This window comes from Mus musculus, chromosome 16 (genome assembly GCF_000001635.26).
Source record: "Mus musculus strain C57BL/6J chromosome 16, GRCm38.p6 C57BL/6J".
NCBI lineage: Eukaryota > Metazoa > Chordata > Mammalia > Rodentia > Muridae > Mus > Mus musculus.
Window position 1 is genome coordinate 50,285,603 of NC_000082.6, and position 17,713 is coordinate 50,303,315.

The following is a 17,713-nucleotide window of genomic DNA, read 5'->3' on the forward strand; positions in this document are numbered from 1 at the left end:
TTACATTAGTGCAGAGGAGATCTGTGATTGGACAGGGAAAAGGGAGGCGGAGCTAAGAGTTGCAAGGGGGTTAGGGTGAGAGCCTCTCAGAGGAGGAGAAGCAAGATGGCTGTTGGCATGTACCCGCACATTTTCAAGCCACAAGTAGCTATGATTTCGCAAGGTTAGAAATATCGGCATAAAGCTTTTATCATTTTCAATTGGCTCTGAAATTATTGTATTGGCATCTTGTAAATTGTGGTATTATTGATACATAAATCTGATTGGATAATTAAGCATTAAGAGTCTTGATTCTACCAGGTATCTATTTGGTTACTGAAGTGTGGGACCTCCGATTACAGGGGACTATAGCAGAGAGGGAACTATTGGCTCGAGGGATAAGTGAGCCAGATGCTGTGGGGGCTAGCCGCAGAGCTGCCAGGCCGGCAGGACCGCAGAAGCATGGTCCGGCACTACGGAGAGTTGGCAGGTTCATTTTTAAAAATATTTCCTGCAGTACAGATGCCCACAAAATCTAGAAAAGGATATTGGATTCCCTGAACTGAAAGGTGTAGGTGGTAGTAAGGTGCTGGGAACCAAACTTAGGGTCTCGGTATGGGTTCTTAATGCCAGTCCCTCATAATCAATTATAAATGTTAGCGAGAACTTCAGTTAAATGTTTTTCAAACTTAGAAAGCCCATTTTCTTAAGACCTGTCTCATAATCAAAACTCAAGTAATAACTATAATAATAAAATTATAATAAATAATTGAATTAATTTAATTTAATGATAAATTATTAATTTCATATTTAATATTTGGGTTTTTTAGAAGAGAAAGAGGCAAGAGAAGGTCAATAAAGACGTTCAAAGAAAATGGTGGAGGGAAAATTGATTTATTACTAGCAGGCAGGCCTCAAATACATGTCTCCCTCTGCCATCACATTGGCCCTCCGTTTTGTGAAAACTCTGCAGGTAGCTGTGCTGACAGACAACTGAATACCCAGACACTGACTTAGAGGCTCCCTTGAGTGTCAGCCAAGCACACCCTCTTTTTCCATGCAGCTCAGAGGCAGTACAGCTTTAACAGGCAGCATCTACCCACTCACAAATAGCCTACATTTCTGCTTAGGAAAAGACAAGATTTCTCCCATTCCCCTATCTCTAGACTCAAACACTGAAAGAGGAGGCAGCATCATTTCTTTGTCTGACTGGCATGAAGTCATGTAGTCAAAAGAGAGTATGTTTGTAAAACAGATCTTCCTAGTCTTTCTATCACCTTACAGGGTAGACCATCAGTAAATGTAATCTGAAAAGATTACAGAGAAAATTCCAGAAATATAGTACTAATTTTTAAGTTAGAAACCAGCCTAAGTAGCATGTGGAAATTGTGTGCTTTTCAGCTCCATCTTACCTGGGATACAAGTCATGTCTTAGTTAAGTGACACTACCTGTGTATTAGGCACTTGCTAGCCCACTGCAGACAACATACAGCAAGACTCAATAGTGCCCAGCTCTTTCAAATCAACCTTCATCTCAATGATGGCTCCAGGATGGAAACGAATAGTGAAGCTAGGAGTTCAGATCAGCAAATACATGCCAAAGAGAAACTGTAAAGTTCTTCCTTTAAGGGAAAAGGTGAGCCATCTCAACTTATCAAGAAAAGAAAATCCTATGCAGAAGTCTACAGTTAGAGTGAGCTTTGTAGTCATGAAATTGTGATGAAAGGAAAAGTTTATGCTAGCTTTGTTATCACAGTTCCAAACTGAGAACTACGGCAACAATATATAGTAAATGCTTAGTTAAGATGAAAAAGACAGTGCATATGCTCCTGAAAGAAATGAGAAAGACCATGTTCTGACAATGCCAACATTCTGCTCCAGAAGTAACTCAGGCTTCAGGAGACATTAGCATAGGCCCCCTAGAGTGAGACCATGCTTGTTTATCAGCACCACCATCCTAACATCATACGACTACCAGAGAAAGAGCCCTGCCAATGAAGGCATTGCTGACCCATTTATATTGCACCACCAACAAATCTTTTATCAAATATACTGAAGTGCTCCATATATCCATACTTCCATATCTTATCACAATTATTTAATTTTATCATCACTTTATCATTATTAATTGCTTACATACATAACATGTAAATAAAACTTTACTATAAGTAAAAATGTATACTGACTACCTAGTATAAAGATTATTCAATTTATTCATAGTTTCAGTTTTCTGTAAGAGTCTTGAAACAGCTCCTGGGATAAAAGAGAGCCTAGTCTGAAGCACATAGTTCTTGAAAAAGTATAAATGACTATATTTTCCTTTTCTGATCTTTAACCACATATCACTCAGGATGCTATATTCCAAAAAATTCTTAAAACAATACAAATACACAACTAAAACATGTCATTTCAATTGGACTTCAATTCTAGATGTAACGTATATGTGATATTTACCATCTCAATACTCATAGGAACATTCCAAAGTTTACACTGAGCAACTGAGAGTTAAGTACCTTGCACAGTGCTATAGTTACCAAGTAGGAGAGATGACCCAGAAAGCCTAACTTAACCAAAATGCTTACCAAGGGAGGGGAATCTGACATGAAGCCTTCTACTCAGTCATCAGTGAGCATTTACTGCACAAGTAGTACTTTAAAGGACTTGGAAAATCAAAGAGGCACACTGAAAGTGAGGGAGGAAATCCAGAGATTCTCAGCAGAGAGTATACCATGTCTGATGATTGATTCCAAATGACAAATATATGAAAACTATTTGAAAATTAAAAACTCTACAAATGACAATTGTTATTATTTATTGGGATTCTAATGAGAATACTAACGTATAGGCAGATTAAGTGAAAAAATATTTCATTCAATCAACACTCTCATTTTAGAAACAATGCAGTTAAAATTCACATCAAGTATCTCTAAATGTTCCCTACTGAATTGCAGTAAGTTTTTCAATTGAAAGTTCATCTCTGTCATGATGCTGTCTGTGTGCTCTTCATGCATAACATGGCACTACTAGTCAAAGTGTCTCATGCCACTGTGCTGGTCTCTTTGCATGACTCATGATAGAATATATATTTTCAAAATCTTTTAATACATTCCACGACACTTGTTCATAGGGCAGCCTAACAAGATAAAATGCTGCTCTATGCTACAGATATCAAGACAATAGCTACCTTGAAGAGATGAGGCACCAAGAGATGACTAGGATAAGCTGTTTGCACAAAAAAGTCACTAACAGCAATGCAACCATTACTTTCTCCAGTATTTTGTAGAAGTAGTCCTGTTCTTAATTGCCAAATTGCTACTCCAACAGGCCTTTTAGTTTACATATTAACAATTTTTTTAATTTACATGCATTTTTTAGCATTTAGGTCACAATTACCACATTGGCAGGAAGATGAAGTACAAAAATTTTGCTCACAGGTGATTCCCGATCTATTATCAGTGCAGATGAGGACCTGTCTGCAGGCTTGGTGTCCAACCTCGTTCCCTAACTCCATGAAGCTCACTCTTTGCTTCCCCATTGCTTCTCTCCACCCCTCCCTCACAGATTCTGTGCTATGATTTCTGTACTCTCTGATGCCTACAGTCTGGCTCCCTGTCCTCTCTGTACCAGCCTCACATACTGCACTGGCTCTAGTTCACATCACTTGCCTTCCAGCATACCACTGGCCATCAACCACACAGACACAAAGGCTGGACTGCATGCAGCTTTGTGCCCTTTGACAGCATTTTCCTGTACAGTGTATGTAATTTTTCTCTCTGAGAAACTCTTCAGAGTAATAAGCATGCCAGTCATCTTTTTTAACCCCATCAGTCTAACCTGTATGAGACAAGCAGTAGATAGTAACAGGGCTTCTTTTCTTTGTGATGCTTCTATGCTGTTCTGTTAGCAGAAGAATAGAATGCTTAAAAGAAAACACACAGAAAAGAAAAATAAGCAAGAAAATTGCAAGAAGGAGAGAGGGACAAGACACAAGCTAATAAGGAAATGCAAGATGTAATGAGTCAAAGTTAATTCCACACAGCTGCTAACAGCAGTCTAAAAACATGTTCCAGTAGCTTTATTCCTTCCTGTGGCCATGTCTTAATTGCTTTTCATTATTCTCTCAAAATATAGCACCGTGGAAATGGGGTTCACAGTGCTCCTCTCCTATCACCACTGGTCCTGTCTCAAGCCAAACTCTAAAGTACTCAACTACTTCTCTTCTCTAGGGCAGTTCTCGAATTTCTAGCTACTGTTGTGGCCTCACATTTCCACAGAACTCTGCAGTCTGAGGTTGGTCTTCAGTGCTTACCTATAAATGAATCACTTACTTGTCTTATCAGCCCCAGTGTGCTCCACGGAAAGTGCACGTCTCCTCAGTTCCTGTTAATGTTAGGAGCATGAGTAATAATGATAAAGACAGCGGTTTGAATGCTTCCTATGCGCCATATACTAAGAGCTTATCCTCATTAACACTTTCAACTTACAAGTCTAAAAGATAGGTATTATCCTCTCCTTAGACATAAGAAAACCCAGGCACACATAATTTAGGAACATGTTTTGCCTCTCTTATAAATTAACAAAAGTTTTCATTAAATACATGTCACTTGGGTAGGATACAATTATGCTGGGCAAGAAGGAAAATTTATTGATCAGTTGAGAAGCCACAAGTAATATGTATAAATCATATCAGGGGCACATAATTGGCAGAACCAATATTTGAGCTCAGGAAGTCTGGTTTCAGAATCTGGTTCTTGGCCATTAATCAAAGCTGCCTCATAATAACAGCAAACTTTATTGAATGAACACTGCTACATACCAAACACTTCACATGAATTACTGTCTAACTCTTAAAATAAATTTTGGGCAAAGATGCTGTAATCATCTCCTTTTAAAAACAAAGCCACTGTGAATGACAAAGGTAATGCGACACACCCCACAGCACAGGGCCAGCTTGAACTCAAACAAGATCTGCACACTCCAGAGCCTCTTCCACACTGTTTTTCTTCCCACAATGTGACACATTCTAAGAATGCCATGCTTCCTGAACCTTTCCAAGTTCCTACCTGGTGTATCAACACAGAACTCTTCTCCTTAGGCAAAGCCAAGATCAACCCCTTCCTGTACACACCCCCAAACTTCAATCTTCCTGTTTTGCTCCCCTGAGCTATTATACTTTTAGTGTCTTTTGACAAACTGTCAACACTTTGCTTCATCAATCTCCGTCTTTCATCAATATAAAATCTGTCTTTGAGAGTTCTCTCTGAATCCCTAGCCTTTGTTTTTTAATACCAAGTGTTTGTACAAACTGGTCTTTTGCAAGTCAGACAGGTCTCTACATATGCCAAGGCCATGAAGCAGAACTGACTTACCTGGCAATTATTTGTTCATAGTGCCTACCTTGTGATGAACTGACAGAGTCCTAATTTTGGTGCTAACCTTCAACAGTAAATGCTGATAGAGAACATGCAGATATTTCCAACCATGTCACAGTTTCTTAGTTCTCTACTGATTCAGATTTCAATCTATGATTTCTAGATTCTCAAATAAATTTTGCCTAGACCAGGTCTTTCTCTGCCTTCACCATGCCACACTCGTGAGGAATATGCCAGAGCCTGGTGAATAGGAACCAGGCATGTGATGGTTTGTATATGCTTGGCCCAGGGAGTGGCACTGTTAGGAGATGTAGCCTTGTTGGAATAGGTGTGTCCCTGTGGGTCTGGGCTTAAGAACCTCATCCTAGCTGCCTGGAAATCAGTCTTCTACTAGAAACCTTCAGATGAAGGTGTAGATCTCTCAGCTCTGCTTGCACCATGCCTGCCTGGATGCTGCCATGCTCCCAACCTTGATGATAATGGACTGAACCTCCGAACCTGTAAGCCAGCCCCAATTAAATGCCCTAATTTATAAGACTTGACTTGGTCATGGTGTCTGTTCATAGCAGTAAAACCCTAACCAAGACAAGGCATCTCTTACCTTCACATAAATATTCACAAATACTTTACAAGCGGTATGAGCTATATTTGTTTGTCTCATACACATATATGCACATGCATTAATATATGAAAATGCATGTCTTTTTTGACTTTTTCCTACAAATTACTGCATGTGGCTATCCACCCCAACTTCTAATCTCTTACCAAGATCTGTCCCTTCTACTTCATACATGCTACACTATTTTACATCAGTTTGGTCTTCTAAGCTAAAACTGTACTGATAATCAGTTTTCTACATGCCAATCAATCTGTCCCTGGAATTTCTTTAAAGTCCAAACTCTGATAGTCACATAACATATGAAACCATCTTAACAGCTAGGGGTTTTATTCACATACTTATTTTATACACTTAAATACCAAGGATCACTTATGATTTTCTTGGGGGGAAGTGTTGCAAATGGAAACGATTTAAGCAGTTCTGCTGTGATGTGCCGCACAGAACGACCTGTTCCCTTCTTTTCATTATAGGCCATGATATAGACTAGAACTTTGCATGTTCCCCAGGACAGACCTAGGACCCGACAAGGGCCAGGCACGCTCTAGGCAAACACTTATTTAGTAAAGAAATCCATGCTGCTTCTGGCAGATGATTCTGTCCACCTTTCCTTCTTACTTGCCTCAGTTATTTTTCTCATATTTTGGTTGCAAGTCTAGCCTTTAATGGCTGAGCCACCTCTCTAGCCCTCAGTTATTTTTCTAATCTAGCTATACCACACCCTGCTGTGAACAATTCAGAAATTTCTGGTGCCCATCCATTCAAACAACACACTCAAATCACCAAACTGAAATACCTGGTGATTCTATTTATTTGGAAATTGTTTTTATGCAGTACTCATGATGAAAACAATAATTCCTAATGAGTACATCAGTCCTCGTAGGCAAAATGATTGTACTTTTCTCACTAAAGTCCAACTACTTTATCTTCTGTAATTTACATGAGCTCTTTGATAAATATATTTGAGGGAGGGAGAGAGGGAGGGAGGGAGGGAGATGGATGGATGGATGGATGGATGGATGGATGGATAGATAGATAGATAGATAGATAGATAGATAGATAGATAGATCAAGGTTTAAAAGAACTGCTTTTATTTTATGTCTTAGCTGTTTAAAGATTGCAAGTGATCTAGAAAGTCTCATCATTCATCATGGTGTTCAATCATAACGACTGAAGTCAACACCCTAAATGAACAGTCAGAAACTTTTTTCTATGCTATTGGTCTTTAAAGAGATGGCAAATAACTTCATGAAAGCTAACTTATTTCATTATACAGCACAAAACTTCTCAGCCTAAATAGTTGTAAAGTCATTTTTCACAAGTAGAAAAGTATTAATTCTTTTTTTTTTTTGAATACTCTAGTATCTTGAGTGACTCAGCACGTTCAATGCCTTAACTTCTTCCTGCACTAACATCCTGGAGTTAACTCACAGTTCACCAGATTTAAGTTATAGGACGGTAACGTGCTGCTTATCTTTAAATTGCCCAATGCTCAGACTATTATCCTGAATATGTATTTACCCACAAAACTGGTTAAATGTGTAAACTTGATAATGTCATATCATCGCACACCTGCCAAGGATATTGTTTACGGTGCATGGGCTGCTACAGTACTTTTCTATATAACTAGAGTTCTGCAGAAAGACATTTGTTTCATGTCTATTTGGCAAGATTTCTTTTTCTTAAATATATTTCTGTTTCCTGATCCAGCACATGAAACAAAGACTACTACCTAATGATTTGGTCCCTACAGTGTCCTGTTTTAAACACTCACAACTTACAACTTTATGACACCTTTCACGTAGTAAATCCCTTTTAGGCTTCTGACCTGAAGATACATTAATTCCAGAGCTATGCATTGAAATTTTGTTTTAACTTGCTAAATAATATTTATAGCATTTTAAAACATATTTTTTACTTCACAAGACTAACCCAAAGAAAGAAACAAAAGGCAAAAACAAGCAAACAAAAACACCCTCAACTGAAAAGTGGGAATGTAAAGGACTGGAGCTGAGCATCCCTGGGAGCCTGGTCCCTCTGTTTTCTCTCTGCACAGCATGAGAGTGCTATAGTATAGTATAGTATAGATCTGTGAGGATCCTTCTTCACTGAGGCACTTTGGACTAAGTATTTTTCATGGCCCAGTTTACATAAATCTGCTCCCTCTGCTGGCCAATTCTGTATCTCCCACTTTACTATTTGAATAGAAAAGTAATCTTTTCTAGTATACAGTGAACATTCCCTGGAACACACTCGCACTCAGAGGCTGTGCAAATTAGGGAGAGATCTTATAAAGCTCCGAGCAATCCAAAAACGTGCTAAACCCAAGGATTAACTTAGCGCCACTGTCCCTTAAACAGGGCTCTTAGTGGCTGCTGATGACTGCCCCTTAGTCACCTTCCTTTCTACCTGCAGTCTCCAGTCTCTTATACCCACATGTTTCCATCCTGTCATGAGGGCAGTGCATGCAGGAACCACAGGAGGGCATGTTCTACTCAGACACTGGTTTGTGAAGGCCACACAGGTCCTGACCTGATGACTATAACAGAAAACAGAGCTGCCAGGGCACAAGCTGGTGTCAAAGACAGATTATGTCAAAGACAGATTATATCAAAGATAGATTATGATGGAGTAATTTGATCATTTTCTCACAGATCTTAAAAACTGTTTAATTTTAATAAGGTACTTTACAACAGGAACTTTGAGTACCTTTCATTAAGTTCCAAATATATTTTCTAAAATGTAAAAACTGTCACTGACACCAGCACTTGTTGCTTTTAACTGCTACTGTGTCATCTTTAGCACTAAGTAATGTATGATGCCTTTATTACATTCACTTATTAAGATATTACTCAATCCTGCAAAGCACGAATAAACACAACTACTTTAAAGTTCAGTGAGATGTGTAGAGAGTTCTGGTATCTTTCAGATGGCATTGTCTGCCACAGCCTTAAATCCTCTGCACTTTTAGCCCTAATCACAGGCAGTGTCTTACATCTAAATTGTGTCATGGACTGCAATGTTTAATCAATTTAATAGCATTCATTGTAATGAATACTATTAATATTTCAATAATCATGTTTGGCACTTCATTTGTATCTCTGAGTACTTAAAGAATCTCCAACATCCACTCATATTTCAAAAGTCCTTACATAGGTTTGGTGTTCTGAATACATTGGGGAAGAAAAGGAATCCAGAACTGAAGTGTCAATACGATTCAGGTACTCACTTTGCATTTTATAAGTATTGATGTCCTTGTAAATAGCAGCCTATGAATGCGCAGTCAATCTTTCCAGTGCCTTATTGATGGAAAGAACATGCATCTTCATCTAATCTTTATGATAAGCGGAGTGGAAAAACATCTAGTTCTCGCTACTTGAATGAAATTCAGTATTCTACACAGAACAAAGTTTATAGTTTAACAGTTATCATAACAGCTTGCTATTGCCACAGGCAACATAGAGGGGAGTCAAACCTACCATATAATCTAGGGAACAGTGCAGCTTCCTACCTTAGTGCAAATACTTTAAAATATAAGAGCAAAAATCAATAGTTTGTTCTTGGTTTGCTGTTTTTTTTGACACAGGGCTTCACTCAGAAACCTTGGTTGGCCTGAAGCTCACTATTTAAAACTCAAGTATCCACCCATCTCTGCCTATTAACTGTAGGGATTGAAGTGTGAGTCATTAGTGTAGGTTCTGCGTGTTTTTAAGGGTGGATCTATCTGGAGAGGAGTCAGGTGGCTGGCTAATTCCAGAAATCAAGATTTGAATTATGAACAGCCAGCGTGTTTATAGAAAAGTAATACTAAGGAAGAAGAGGAAAATGTATTGGCCAAAGAAAATCAGGAAACACATGACACATATATGACATTTAGTGATCCTTACACTCACATTCCCTTGCTTAGAGTTCTTTCTTGCATTGAGGCAGAGAGCTATGGGTTGAAAAGTACATTATTGTCAATATTAGTGTTCATCCTGGCTTACCTCAGACCTGTCCAGTAAATAAATATATGTAAGCTAGGGGAGTAGGGAAACTGTGGAAAGCCTTCAGAAATTAGAGGCTGGTTTATGGCCAGTGGGCAGACATGCTTCCTCTGAAAGCCTTGATAACTTTGGGTTCCATCTTCAGGGTGAAAGGAGAGAATCAGCTCTGTAAAGCTTTCCTCTGATCTCCACACAGATGCATTCTAACCCTCCTCCTGCTCCTGGTACCTCCTACCTCGTACCTCTCCTCTCTCCTCTCCTCTCCTCTCCTCTCCTCTCCTCTCCTCTCCTCTCCTCTCCCTCTCCTCTCCCTCTCCTCTCCCTCTCCTCTCCCTCTCCTCTCCCTCTCCTCTCCCTCTCCTCTCCCTCTCCTCTCCCTCTCCTCTCCCTCTCCTCTCCCTCTCCTCTCCCTCTCCTCTCCCTCTCCTCTCCCTCTCCTCTCCCTCTCCTCTCCCTCTCCTCTCCCTCTCTTCTCCCTCTCCTCTCCCCTCCCCTCTCCCCTCCCCTCTCCCCTCCCCTCTCCCTCTCCTCTCTCTCTCTCTCTCTCTCTCTCTGTCTCTCTCTCTCTGTCTCTCTCTCTCTGTCTCTCTCTCTCTGTCTCTCTGTCTCTCTCTCTCTCTCTCTCTCTCTCTCTCACACACACACACACACACACACACACACACACACACACACAGAGGAGGGGAGAGGGTACAGACTCAGGCCTTTCCACAGCCTTTACACTGGTGGAAGTTTCCCTCTAGTTTTAACTGTATCCATGGATCCTTTGCAATGGTAATTTTGTTTACCTCACAATGTTTACATTTCCTCCTGGTTTAATTAACACTGAATTCTATAATTTAGAAATTAGCTACAATATTGAATGCTACATACCTTCATTAAGTTGTGTTTTAATTTCTGATACTTTAAAATCTTCCTCTTTTATTTTTTTAGATTCTGTATTAAGGAAAATAATTTTCAACATTTTACTAAGACTTCATATGGCATATGTGTTGGTGGCAGGTAACTATGGTCATTGCTATTCCTGAGATTAACGAGGAACAACTACAGTTTTACTGGACTTGAAGCTATAATTGAAAAAAGAATTCTAAAACACAGCCAAGAATTTGGGGGAAGAGTATACAGGCCTTTCTTTTCCCTTCTCTAGTTACCCATATAGCAGGTACCTACAACTCTAACTTTTAGTAACTATAACACTGAATAATACTATGAAATAAGAACAATAATTGGGGAAATTTCTGAAGTAAGGAACTGAGGCACAGAGAGGAGCTAGCCCAGTTAACTGCCAGGAAAGCCGATACACTGAAGGAGCAGGTCTGGAGCCCCACAACACTAGACACAATACTACTAGACACAATACCATCCTGCTATTTGCCACTTGGCATCCCTAAATGACTTTAGGAGTATTCCACTATTGTTATGATACCTTTACTAACAGGATTGATCTCTAGAAAGTTTCTACTATCCTCTAAAGATCATGGAGCTCATAGCAAGGAAGTAAAACACAAGGAAAAGAAAAGAGAAAAATGGTCACTGCCTTTATCATCTTTAACATGGGAATTCCTTTTACAAGTGGAATTCAACTTCACCTTAAAAACATTATAAACGTTAAGTATAATTAAAGCACTACCTTAAGAGTTGCATTATTAAATAATCATTGAGTTCATTTAATGATTTTTTTAAATAAGTAAATATTAATAAAATATATTGTTGGATTATGAACTAACCAATACCCCGGAGCTCTTGACTCTAGCTGCATATGTATCAAAAGATGGCCTAGTCGGCCATCACTGCAAAGAGAGGCCCATTGGACTTGCAAACTGTATATGCCCCAGTACAGGGGAACGCCAGGGCCAAAACGGGGGAGTGGGTGGGTAGTGGATTGGGGGGGTGGGTATGGCGGACTTTTGGGATAGCATTGAAAATGTAAACGAGGAAAATACCTAATAAAAATAAAATTAAATTAAAAAAAAAATATATATATATATTGTTGGGTTATTTTTCATTATTTATATATATAAAAATAAAAATACTATATAAAATTATTACATATAGTTTGCATAAAATCAAATAAATTTCTTACTAGTAAGACTTTAGTGTTTCTCATATATTCAGGAGTCTATTAAACCAACTTCAAAAAAAATTTAGGGCTCATCTTGAAGGTATGTTACCAAATAGTTATATGGAACCCTATTCCAATTTCTCCTCTACTGCAAATACCGTGTATGAGCTGATATGAAGAAAATGCATGTTCTGGGAGGAGCAAGATGCAAGTGTGTCAGCCATCTCACTTGGAGACATGAAGGGCCTTAGTCTTTGTTCCCAGCCCGTAACTGTGACTCTCGGGACCTGGCTAGAATTGGCCACCAAGAAAAAAGGCAGTCAGAAATTTTGCACTGTTTGGATTTCTAACAAGAAAACAACAAATCCCTCTGACACCATTATAAAGGAAAAACAAAACAAAAATAGCTGTCTTATATTAAAATTGGAATCCACAACTTCTCAAATTGAAGAAAGGCAAAAGTTGGCCATGGTCACTTCTGGATTTAGACTTGTAGGAAACTTCAGAGGTTTTTCAAGTTAAGCTGCAGCACGCTAGGACTGCATTCATAGCCCAAACAACAGTAAAGACTTTTAAGCCTGGGTCTACAGGTGGTTAAGGTTCAACTTAGCACATATGTGTATATGCATGTGCATGTCTCTGTGCATGTGTGTGTGTGTGTGTGTGTGTATGTATGTATGAATGTATATTTTGACACAGGCTCTCATATATAGCTCAGGCATTTCCCAAACTTTCCATGCCCTTCAAACTGGCCTTGAAGTAGTGATCTTCCTGTCACAGCCTCTTGAGTTCTGAGATTATAGTCTCATGACACTGAACTAACATGAAAAAATTTGAAAAAGTTGATTATATATATATATATTGTGTGTGTGTGTGTGTGTGTGTGTGAGAGAGAGAGAGATAGAAAGGACACATTTGTTCACACTATATTATAACCCTGTGAGTATTTTAAATTTGTATCATTTAGTGAGACACAAATGGCTAAAGTATTGCTTTTAAAGTTAAAATTACCAGGTTTATTGATAATAAAAGATGGCAGAAAGAATGGCTTAGTTTTTTTCTTCTCGCTCAGCTTCTGAAATGAGATGATCAATACAGGAAAAGATCCTAAGGGGCAATTTTATTCTATTCTCCTAATGAGAGAAGCAGACAAGAAAGGATCTACTCAGGGCAGTTTACAGTTAGTTCTCAAAGTTCCTGTTCTACAAATCAGCGAATAGCAGTAATAAGAAAACTCTATGGTTATGAAGGTAGAACAGAAACCAACATTGACAATCTGGTAATCAGTAAAGAGAGTTTCTGTACTGACAATCTGTGGTTTCTGGGACTTTCACAGTAACAAAATCTTAGTCAAAACGCAGACTCATGAGGAGGCATCATGTATGGGAGACATCACTTAGAGTTCATGAGAGCTAGCAACTGAAAAGTAAATACAGGGTCATGGCAAGATAACTGAATTATTCCAGTACCGATGCTGGCGACCGCTGATGAAGGAAAAGAAGGGTTAGGAAAGAAAGGAAAGGGTATGTCATACAGGCAACAGTTTCAATTTCCCCTTTCTCCTTTCCTTCAATTTCATTTACAGAAGTCTCGGTGCTTACATTGTTCAAGTGAGACTCTGCAAGTAGCTTAAAGTTGACCCCGCATTACCACCTCCAGCATTCTTTTCAGGAAGCAGCTGATTAAATACCCTCAGGGTAAGTGGGCCAGGAATAAGAAGCTGTCAAACTGACAAAGTAGTGTCTTACCTCTACAGATGCGGTCTCCTGTCACACACAGTTCCTATTTCCTTAAAACCTGCTTCTCAACTCTGGCAACCTCTTGTTAGTTACATAGCATGCAGCTTTTAAAAGCTTATAAATTCTTTTTTTTCCCCTGCTCTTCATTATTCTCTAGTTTGCAACGTGTCCTCTGCTACTGATTTGGCAGAGGCCATTAGAAAGCCACTAAACTACATTTCCATGATAGCCAGCGTTACTTTCCAAAATACCTAATCAATTTAGAACTCACAGATTCACATGTATTATAAATCTTTGCCTCACTTGGGGTATTATTTGCTCTTATAAAATGGGGTTTGTGGGACTGGGAAGATGGCTCAGCCAATAAAGTGATTGCCTTGAAAACGCAAGGACTTGAGTTAGATCTCCAGAACCCATGCTTTGTTTTGTAACAACACAGCAACAACAACACAAACAAACAAACAAGCCAGATGTGATGATGCTTGCACTCCCTCCCTATCCTGGGGATGTAGAGACCATGACCAGCCAGCTTAGCTACTTTACAAGGTCCAGGCCTCTGAGAGGCCCTGTTCCAAAAGGGGAAAAATAGCTGGCACCCTAAAAACTACACTTAAAGTGGTCCTTGAGGCACATACATGCAAGTGGCCTTGCATCCCCACATACACAACACCCCACCAAAAGAACAGGATCCCAAAAGCAAGTTTCCCATGTGAGACTCATCCACAGTCAGCATTCAGCATTCTGACTCCCAGCACAGCAGCACTAGCCGCCTCAGCTGTGAGCACACAGTATGGATCAGGGCAAGTGATGTTCAAATTAAGGAATGATAACTTTAAAAGGTCCTGCGAATACCACTGGGTCTGATATCATTTCAGCAAACCATGATGCTAATAAATACTTACAGTTCCATAAGTTCTCCTTCTCTAATAAAATGGCTATTTTCTTTTAGCTGAAAACACTGCCTCTGTACTTATTAAATGACAGCAATTTTACAGATATATAAAACACATGAGACAGCAGCTTAAAAATACAAAAGTTCACAAAACAAAATACAAACAAGCAACAACAACAAAAACAAACCAGAATCCCACTACTTTAGAGAAACACTAAAACAGGAAGAAACCAAGACAGGATATCAAAATTGGATGGGGGGGGGGGGGGGAGGGGAGTCAATAAGTGTTTTGTTTTCCTAAGAAATCCACTGTGGTCATACTTATATACCATAATTTCAATTTTAAAAACCATATGTATGTTTACATTTAAATACAAGGTAAAGAGGCTAAACACCACAGGTTCACAACACATGGATGGGGAGTAGTGCACTGAAGGTGAGGCCTAGTTTCCTTTGTGCTGCCGAGTATGATTCTCATCTGACTTATAAGCAAAAAGGCACTAGCAAGTTAATTTAAAATCAATTATTTTAAATGTAATTTAGCAAGACAGAGTATCAAATTTCTGAGGTACAAATCAATATGCTACCTTGGAAAGTCACTTTCTCTTGCCAAGCCTTTCTGTGACCATGAGACATCATTTCACACTTGTTCAAAATGAATTGCTTCACTACTTAATTACTGCCACTTGGCAAATAGGCCTTTTGTCTGTAATTCAATTATTGTGGGAGGTTTATAGTTTGAGTATTAAGAAGTGAAGCATTTACTTAACTATATACAGAAATAAAGATTCAACATATCACAGTCATTATAAGAGTCACTGAGGCAGTGCATGCATACCAGGCTGCCTTTATATTTTCTATAAGTCGCACCAAAACACCTGCTTAAGTTCTTTAATTTGTACCATTTCTTCAAATAAAGAATTTGGTACAAAAAAAAAGTGAACTCTATGGTCTATGTCTATGGCATGGCTGCCCTAGGCTATTAGCTAAAGTTCTGGCCTATCCTGGCAAAGGACATATGCCGTTCTGCCTAGGTTCCTTAACTCAAGTGATTACCATACTTTGATTAGAGACCAGAGTCGAATTGCTGCAGAGAGGCCCCTCCCACAAAGCTCCTGAGAGTATCTTGTCACCTAGGACAGAGAGTTTTGGTTTGTGGGTGTGTCTTTCACACTCTGTGGAAGCATGGCTGCCATACAGACTGCATTCACTGTGTGATGAATACGTGATCTGTCCTCAAAATAACCAAGCTCAAGAACAAATGTCAGAGACAGTTGAAGAAAACAGTGAATCATGTATAACCTTAAGAATGCGCAAAGGAAGGAAAGAAATATCTCTTAAGAAAGAAAGGTTTGCACTTCAAAGCTTTCTTTCCCTCAGTCTTGTTTCCAATGCCTCATGAATGTACTCTAAATCTCTGACTTAAAAAGGAGGAATGAAGTTAGCTTGAGTGCAGTACTCTGACGGACCTCCTTGTCCCTCTGCATTTCCTTACACTGCATGGCTATGAAGAATGTAGTGTGTGCTGTCATTTTACACCGTGTTTGCAATGCTAGCATGATATGCAGCTGCTGCGAACACAGCCTCCTCCAAGGACCTGGACTGACTTATGATCCGCAGGTATAAAATTCAGAGAATGTGACTGTGTCACAAAAGAGTCAAACTGACCCTTAGATAAGCAACCTCATAAAAGTATACACAAGATCATTTCAATTAGTAAAAAAATAAGTGTGGAAATTTCCAGAATTTAAACAAAACTACAACGCATCTACCTTATTGTTCATGTATATGGAATGTGCCCTCTGTGTCCAAGTGGTGGAAACTTTCAGTCACCTAACTGTTTCTGCCCAACTTAGCGATGCACACCATGCTAACCCAGCACTCCTCAGTGTGGACACTTTTGGCTTTCTGGATGGGCCAGGTACTTTATTGGCAAGACCTTTTCACTCCTTAGCCCATGCCCACATTCTTCGAGTCCCTTCTCCAATCTCAGGATGAAGCAACCTACATTCACCCCATCAGTGTGACAAGGTCTCACAAATTTCAAAGCACTTCCTGGAGGGTAGTAGGGCCTAGCTGGGAATCACTGCACCATCTATAAATGAAAACTAATTTTAAGAGCAATCTCAGTAGGGCTTTTATCTTGGTGACAACATTTCAACTTCCATTTCCCAGTTATTTCCAAGAATACAAAGTCCATTTACTATATCCTACAATATTCTTGACTAGCTTACTTTTTTTTTTTACAATATATGACTGCTTATAAACCCCAAGTTATAAAAATGTCTCTAATATTTCTACTTGTGTTTATTTTTGAACTATCAAAACAGGTTTGCCCTTCATGAAGTGGCTATACAGTGTCATCATTACCACCATCACAAGGGCTTACACTACTTAGATGCCATGTTACTCAGAGCTGCAGGAAATGAACTCTTCTCTCTGCTAGGTGACATAAAGATGCACACTCCAGGATCTACTGGGAAAGGATGGTGTCACAAGTCTGGGTTGACTAATAAACAGAACAATGAAAAGCTCATGAGTCATCTTTCAAATATGAACCGCCACTCTTAAATTTGCAAAAGAGCAATGAAATTCCAAACTATGATTATTTAGAATTGTAAATCTCCATTTTAAATTATAATACTTTTACAATGACTTAGCATGAAAGCTGAAATTTTAGTGCTTCCCTTACATCCACATGCAGCAAGCCTGAAGGACCTGTCAGTAACTAAATGGCCCTTTAAGAAACTGGCGTTACAAGACCTAACTCAACCGAAGTACAGATTGTCTCCTCTAAATATTATATAAATAGTGGTTTCTGGTTCAACGCTGGCCCTCTCTCTGCTCTTTCCTCCAACAGTGTAATTATACTGTCAGGTACAGCAAGCCCCACTGCCTTCACAATATGACTCTCTCACCAATCAGCATGCTCATTTTACATGGAAACAACTCTGCTTTTACATGACTATGAGAATACCACTTGTGCTCCTTGGCCTCTCTACAAATACTGGATTCCTACAACCCTACTTAGATTTGGAAACACTTGTCTTGGGAAGAACCAAAGATG

General features: G+C 39.2%; 1 protein-coding gene across 28 annotated transcripts in view; it reads right to left on the bottom strand.

Moving 5' to 3' along the window:
• Bbx (bobby sox HMG box containing) overlaps window positions 1-17,713 on the bottom strand; it is a 240,623-nt gene that overhangs the window by 93,759 nt on the left and 129,151 nt on the right. Inside the window, exon 4 of one of the 28 annotated variants that reach the window (XM_006522555.4) lies at window positions 4,308-4,359. The exons of the other annotated variants lie outside the window; for them this stretch is intronic. The gene's annotated coding sequence lies outside the window, so the exon portion shown is untranslated. The remainder of the gene's footprint in view (window positions 1-4,307; window positions 4,360-17,713) is intronic. 28 annotated transcript variants of the gene reach the window in all.